Source organism: Pinus tabuliformis, chromosome 2_2, assembly GCF_031772625.1.
Source record: "Pinus tabuliformis cultivar Carrire ecotype Pingquan chromosome 2_2, CPIR1, whole genome shotgun sequence".
NCBI lineage: Eukaryota > Viridiplantae > Streptophyta > Pinopsida > Pinales > Pinaceae > Pinus > Pinus tabuliformis.
Genome location: NC_142300.1, coordinates 70,474,952 through 70,481,858, shown reverse-complemented (window position 1 = coordinate 70,481,858; position 6,907 = coordinate 70,474,952). Strand labels below are relative to the sequence as shown.

General features: G+C 36.3%; 1 pseudogene; it reads right to left on the bottom strand.

Annotated features, from left to right (window-relative positions):
• Positions 1–1,671: 1,671 nt before the first annotated feature.
• Positions 1,672–2,581, bottom strand: LOC149191496 (mannan endo-1,4-beta-mannosidase 7 pseudogene; annotated as a pseudogene).
• Positions 2,582–6,907: the final 4,326 nt, after the last annotated feature.

Here is a 6,907-nt window from a genome sequence, read left to right as displayed (position 1 = left end):
CTCTATAATAATTTGTAAAAAATAAAATATTTGTACATAACATATTGATAACCTGTTACTTGCCCAAAACAATAACAACAGCGATTTAAGAATAAAAACATCCACACATAATAAACATAAGCCTAAATTCAGCACCCTCCGATTCATGGTACAGTAACTCGTAATTGAGAATTTAGAAATATGACATTGTGGATTCGAAAACATGAAGAGGCGAATTGAAGAGAGTGCTTTCGATTTTAGGTTTCTGTTTTACGCCCATTTGCCCAACAAAGACATGGCACCACCGTTTAAGCCTGCCACTGTTCACCATGCGCAGACCGAGAAAATCTGTGGCTATGAGATCAACTAAGGTCATATAGATCAGAATTCCCGATGAGACCGCGTCAAATAATCTCTCAACAATCATAGCCGTCGGGCTGTTTTGATTATAAGTGGACGAGATGCCCATTCCTATTGCTATCCCCACTGGCGTCGTTATTGAAAAGGCCAACGCCATAACCACCGTAGTTGGAACCCTGAATCTCTTTCTACATTATTAACACACACCCTTTATTAAAATATTCGCAAAATTTATAATCAAATTAAATTTAATTATTTAAAATCATTTAATATGAATAGAGGGATCTAATTTTTGAGTAGACATTATATTTAAAATCAATATAATCTATCTTAAATAGGGCTCCAATAAAAATTACATGACAATCCATAAATAAATCAAGATGAGCTATGTTAAATAGAGATCTAATAAAAATTAGATGAGAATCCATAAATAAATAAGTATCATTGCTAAATTGAATATATATATTTTATTTTCATGTGAAATTTTATTTTAAAGAAATTTAATCTCTACTCAATTATAAGTTCAAAATTTAGAAAGAAAAGTTGAAAATGAAAATCTCTTTAGAAAAATTAAACTTACCAAAATATGTCTAAACTCTTTGAGCAACTCAATTTTCTTCCATCCAAATCAAGCTAACACCCACATAAACTCAACCTAATATATATATATCATTACTCAACTATATATATTATTACCTGAGCTATGCACCCACCGAGAACCATGCCTTCGAAAAATTGATGAAAAGTAAGAGCTGCAAGGAGAGGTCTTATGGTGCATGGAACTTGGGATGCTCCCAGTGCTATCCCAATTATCACCGAATGGGCCACGACACCTCCCTCCAATACTTGTAGATTTAGGTTACAAAGATCGATGTAAGTAATAATTTTTTTGTTGAAATAAAGAGATCATTGATTATGGTAATTTTCAATTTAAAAGTAAATATATTTTTAACCAATAATAATAATTTAATTTTAAAATTAAAAATAATTTTTTAAACAAAATATTTTATTTAATTAAGGTTAATCGATGTAAGAGATTTGACATGGCTAGCCATCTCCTCTATCCATCCATGTTTTCTCATCACAACCAAGGATCAAACGACTATTTTTACTGATAACAGATACACACAATCATTATCAAAATTATTATTTACTATGAAGGGTGATTATTTATAGAACCCATCAAACTATGAACCTAGAAGAGCTATTAACAATGATGGTGATGTTCAACCATAGAAAGAAGATCTTAAATGACACCACTCTCGTTTGAATCTCGGATTACAATTGTTTTCCACTTTCCACTTTCCACTTTCTATTCAAAGAGAAAAGCTATTATGTCACTTGGATGGTCCTCCCCTAAGGATCACTTTGACAACAAGGTTCATTCATGAGCTCCCAATCAAAGTTTGTAGGGTCATCCTTGTATGCCACTCCAGTAATGTTGTTCACTCTAGTCAATACAGTCTGCAGGAAAACACATTTATGAACAAATGTTTGATTACTTTTTTGTGTATCTATTATATACAAACTGGTCTGTTTACATATAATGAAATAGAGAAAGACACTTATATGCTTTGTTACATTAACATGGTTCTTATAGTAGCCTTTAACAGTAGGATTGGTGAAGAAATCATCCTCAGAGTTTAGGTTTTGTCCAGCATTTGTGAACCCACATATTGGGCCTTTCCTCCAAAGTTCACATAATTGTTCGCAAGGCTTAGTATTAGTCTGAGACCATGCTTCCTAGCTTCAGAGACCACAAAGTCGAAGGCCTTCATCATAAAACAGAGAAACTAAAACATGCATAAGATTCAGAAAGACAAGCAATGCCACCACATTCAGACACCCAAGAAACAAAAATTTGGTGGAGGGATTGAACACTTGACGTATTGCAAGGGGCTCATGCATAGGCCTGAAAGACTTGTTCATCATATACACCAGGAGAAGTCTACATTGCCTTGTACTGGCCGTCGTTCAAGGCCCAAGTTCTTGCAACATTAAGCCCATGAGCTGCAGCTTGCTCAAAAGCAGAGGTAACCTTATTTCTCTGTGTTGAATATGTTGCCACAGTCATTAACCAGTATGAGTTGAACCCATTCACAAACAAAGGATACCTGTGGATAGAAAAATGGGTGCCCTCTGTCTTCACAAACCCACTTCCTCTCGCTGCAGTTGGATGAAGAAAATGCAGAAAGGACAGAAAGGCAGAAGCTGAAAAACACATATGCCTACGACCACTCATTTTGATAAAACTAACTCCACAGACAGATCCCCAAATTTAAAATCTCAATCTACTCGAGGAGGCTCTCTTCACTGTAGGTCTCTGAACACAGAAATGTTATGATAGTCGAACAGGAACAATGTTATGAAACCAGCTCAAGAAAAGATAGAAAAGATAGATCAACGCCTTAGAATTCAACCTCTTTGAGGGGGCAACCTCCTTTACATTACATAAATGAACAATTCTTGAATGATTCAAATGAAAAAACCTCCTTTCTATATATAGGAGACTAAGGAGTGACAATATAATCCAGCCGACCTAACAATAATAATATAAAGCCACAAAAATAAAAATAGAGGGATTCTATGGGGCACAGTAATAACAATATGGGGGCAATAGGGGCACAACAATATTAATAAGGGGTATAACTACAATAGTAATGGGGTAATCACTAGTGTTATAGGGACCCAACATGCCCCTCTCCTTCAAAAAAGTGTTGTCCTCAACGCTTGATTAGTTCTCGATACTTCTGCATAAAATTCTCATCCTCCCATGTGGAATCTTCAGCGGTTAAGTTCTTCCAATTGATAAGATACTCTGAAATTGAACGATTTCGTAGCTGTCGAGTTCTTGTTTCTGTGACTGCTTCTGGTTCCAATATAATTTTTCCTTCCTCGTCAAGTTCTGGCAATATTGTTTGAACTGGGAGCTTGTTGCCTATAACCTTCTTTAAACATGAAACATAGAAAACTGGGTGGAATCGAGAAGCTGCAGGAAGCTCCAATTTGTATGCCATAGTACCAATCTTTTACAACACCTTGTACGAACCATAATACTTTGGTGATAATTTATTATCCTTCTTAACTTGCTTGAGGGACATTTGCTTATATGGTTGTAGCCATAGGAATACCCAATCACCTACATCAAAACTTCTTTCACTGCGATGTTGATCTGCCTGTTGTTTCATTCTATTATGTGCCAACATGAGGTTATCCTTTAAGAGTTGGAGGACTTGTTGTTGATGTTCGATGTGATGTTCCACTGCCTGAACCTGAGAATTTTTTCTTAAATATGATGTGATGGATGGTGGTTGATACCCATAAAGTGCCATAAATGGGGTCATTTTTGTTGTTGTATGGAAGGAAGTGTTATACCAGCATTAAGCCAGAGGCAACCATTTGACCCATTGTGTTTGTTTATCAAATACAAAGCAACGAAGATATCATTCCAAACATTTGTTTAATATCTCAGTTTTCCCATCAGATTGAGGATGATAAGATGAGCTATGAGCTAACTGAGTACCAAGACAAGAAAATAATTCAGTCCAAAAATTTCCAGTGAAAATGGGATCTCTGTCACTTACAATAATCTTTGGGTTTCCATGTAGCTTTTGAATTGTTTCCATAAATGCAATAGAAAATGTACTGGCTTTAAATGGATGTGATAATGCACAAAAGTTTGCATACTTGGTAAGTCTGTCAACTACCACCATGATGACACTCTTTCCCTCAGACTTGGGTAAACCTATGATAAAATTCATTGAAACCTCCTCCCAACGTTGGGTTGGAATGGATAAAGTTTGTAATAGACCTGGTGTCTTAATTGTTTCAACTTTATTTTGTTGGCAAACCAAACATCCAACTACAAACTTTTGAATATCTGATTTAAGGCCATCCCAAAAAAATTCCTTCTTAACCCTGTGGTAAGTTTTTAAAAATCCTGAGTGCCCTCCTAAGGGAGAAGTGTGCAATTCCATAAGAATCTTTTGTTTTAGCTGGGAATTCTTACAGAGGTATAAGCGATCTTTGCACCATAACGAATCATTTTGCCAGCTAAATGTACCAGACATACTAGAATCTTGTTGTAACTTTTGAATAAGTGCCCACACTTCTTCGTCATTCTTCCATTCCTCCCTTGCTTTGTTTATCCAATCTGGTTGGATAATAGAAATGGCACACAACAATGCTTCCACATCCTCATCCTTTCTTGAGAGTGCATCTGCCACCACATTTTGCTTCCCTTTTTTGTAGATGATTTCAAATTCATAACCCAACATCTTTGTGACCCATTTTTGTTGCTCTTCAGAGGATAATCTTTGTTGTAAAAAGTATTTAAGGCTATCATGATCTTTACCTTGAAGTATCAACCCATTAGGTAGGGTCGCCATTTCTTAAGTGCATGGAGTATTGCCAACATTTCCTTCTCATAAATAGCTTTGCTTAAAAACTTTCCCTTGATTGGACGACTTTCAAAAGCAATGGGTCTTTCATCTTGCATTAGAACAACACCAATTCCATTTCCTGAAGCATCACATTCCACAATAAAGGTTTTTGTGAAGTCTGGTGTAGCTAAGACCGGTGCTTGGCACATTGCCTCTTTAAGATGTTCAAAGGCCTTTGTTGCCTTCGGAGTCCATGAAAATGCGTCTTTCTTCAATAATGTTGTTAGAGGTGCTGCTATTCTCCCATAATTCTTAACAAACTTGCGATAATACCCTGTCAACCCAAGAAATCCTCGCAGATGCTTTATGGATGTGGGGATTTTCCATTCCTTAATGTCTTTAATTTTGCTAGGGTCTACCTTAACTCCTTCATGAGATACAATATGACCCAAATATTCCACCTTTCGGACTCCAAAGAAACATTTGGATCTTTTTGCATATAATTGTTTCTCCTTCAATAGTTGTAGCACCTTATCAGCATGTTCAACATGATCCTTCCAAGACTTGCTGTAGATTAGTATATCATCAAAAAATACTAACATAAACTTTCTGAGGAATGGTTTGAAAATTGAATTCATCAAACCTTGAAATGTTGAAGGTGCATTGGTAAGGCCAAAAAGCATGACCAAAAATTCATAATGACCCTCATGAGTTCTAAATGTTGTTTTCGGAATGTCTTCAGTGGTCATTCTGATTTGATGATATCCTGAATGAAGATCCAACTTGGTGAAGTAAATTGATCCATGCAATTCATCCAGTAATTCATCAATGACAGGAATGGGGAACTTATCTTTAATAGTGAGCTTGTTGAGCTCCCTATAATCCAGACACATGCGCCATGATCCATCCTTCTTATGCACCAATACTACTGGAGCAGAGAAAGAACTTTGACTCGGTTGAATTATACTAGCCTCTAGCATTTCTGCAACCATACGTTCAATTTCACTCTTTTGGACATAGGGATATCTGTACGCCCTGATGTTTGGAGGAACACTTCGTGGAATCAGATGAATAGCATGATCATGATCATGCATAGGTGGGAGACATTTGGGAGTCTCAAATACCTTGGAATGATTGTCCAGGACTTTTTGGAGATCTGGAGAAATAGATGATTCCGATGTGGAAACATCTAGCGAGCATAATTGTGTAATTACACCTCTTTCATCCTTTTTTATAAGCTTTGTCATACTATTAGAGTGATTATCTTTCCTGGTTTCCCTGCAATACCCCTTAATTCAACTTCCTTTCCTTCCGTAGAAAATTTGATGAAAAGTTCTTGAAAATTAAAAGCTATTGTACCCAGGGATTGTAGCCATTGGACTCCTAGTACAACATCAGCACCTCCCATTGGAATGGAAAGCATTGGGCTAGTCAATACATATTCTCCCATGGATAGCTTCCTGTATCCTCATAATGTGCTATCAATTCTTCCGTAAAAATTGCCTAAGTGATAAATGGTTTACGAGAGCAAAGCCATTGATACCATACAAACTGATTTGGTTCCAAATATAAAGTTGCCATATGTACCTTTTGTGTGTTTTGCACATTATTGAGATCGAAGAATTTCTCCATCTGTAATATCCATGTGGCAAGATCCTTGCCATCAAACTTCCTCATATCGATTTTTGGAATATGGTGAGTCTTCGATCCAACAATAGCGTCTATGGAATCATGATTAACATTTCTTTTGTTCTCATCATGATTTTCCTTTAGTACCGTTTCACCCTTAGGGACCATTTCTTGTAGCAAATTATTCATATTTATCTTCAATTCGTCCATGTTTGTCTTCAAATCTATCTTCAAATCATCCATCTTAGCTTCCACGTCAATCATCTTAGCTTCTACGCCTTTCTTTAAACAGTCCATCTTAGCTTCTACACCTTTCTTTAAACCATCCATCGTAGCTTCTACATCTTTCTTTAAACCATCCATCTTAGATTCTATTCATTTTTGTGCAAGGGACAGTTGTTGCACTTGGTCTTGTAATTTTGATATATCATGTTGCATTTCTTCCTCTTCTTCATGAGTCATGCTAGAGCTTTCAGGTTCCTTACTAGGTGTTTGCATTTTATTTTCTTGGGGCATCAGTTACCGATAATAATGCTCTACTATGCCCTTTGAATTCC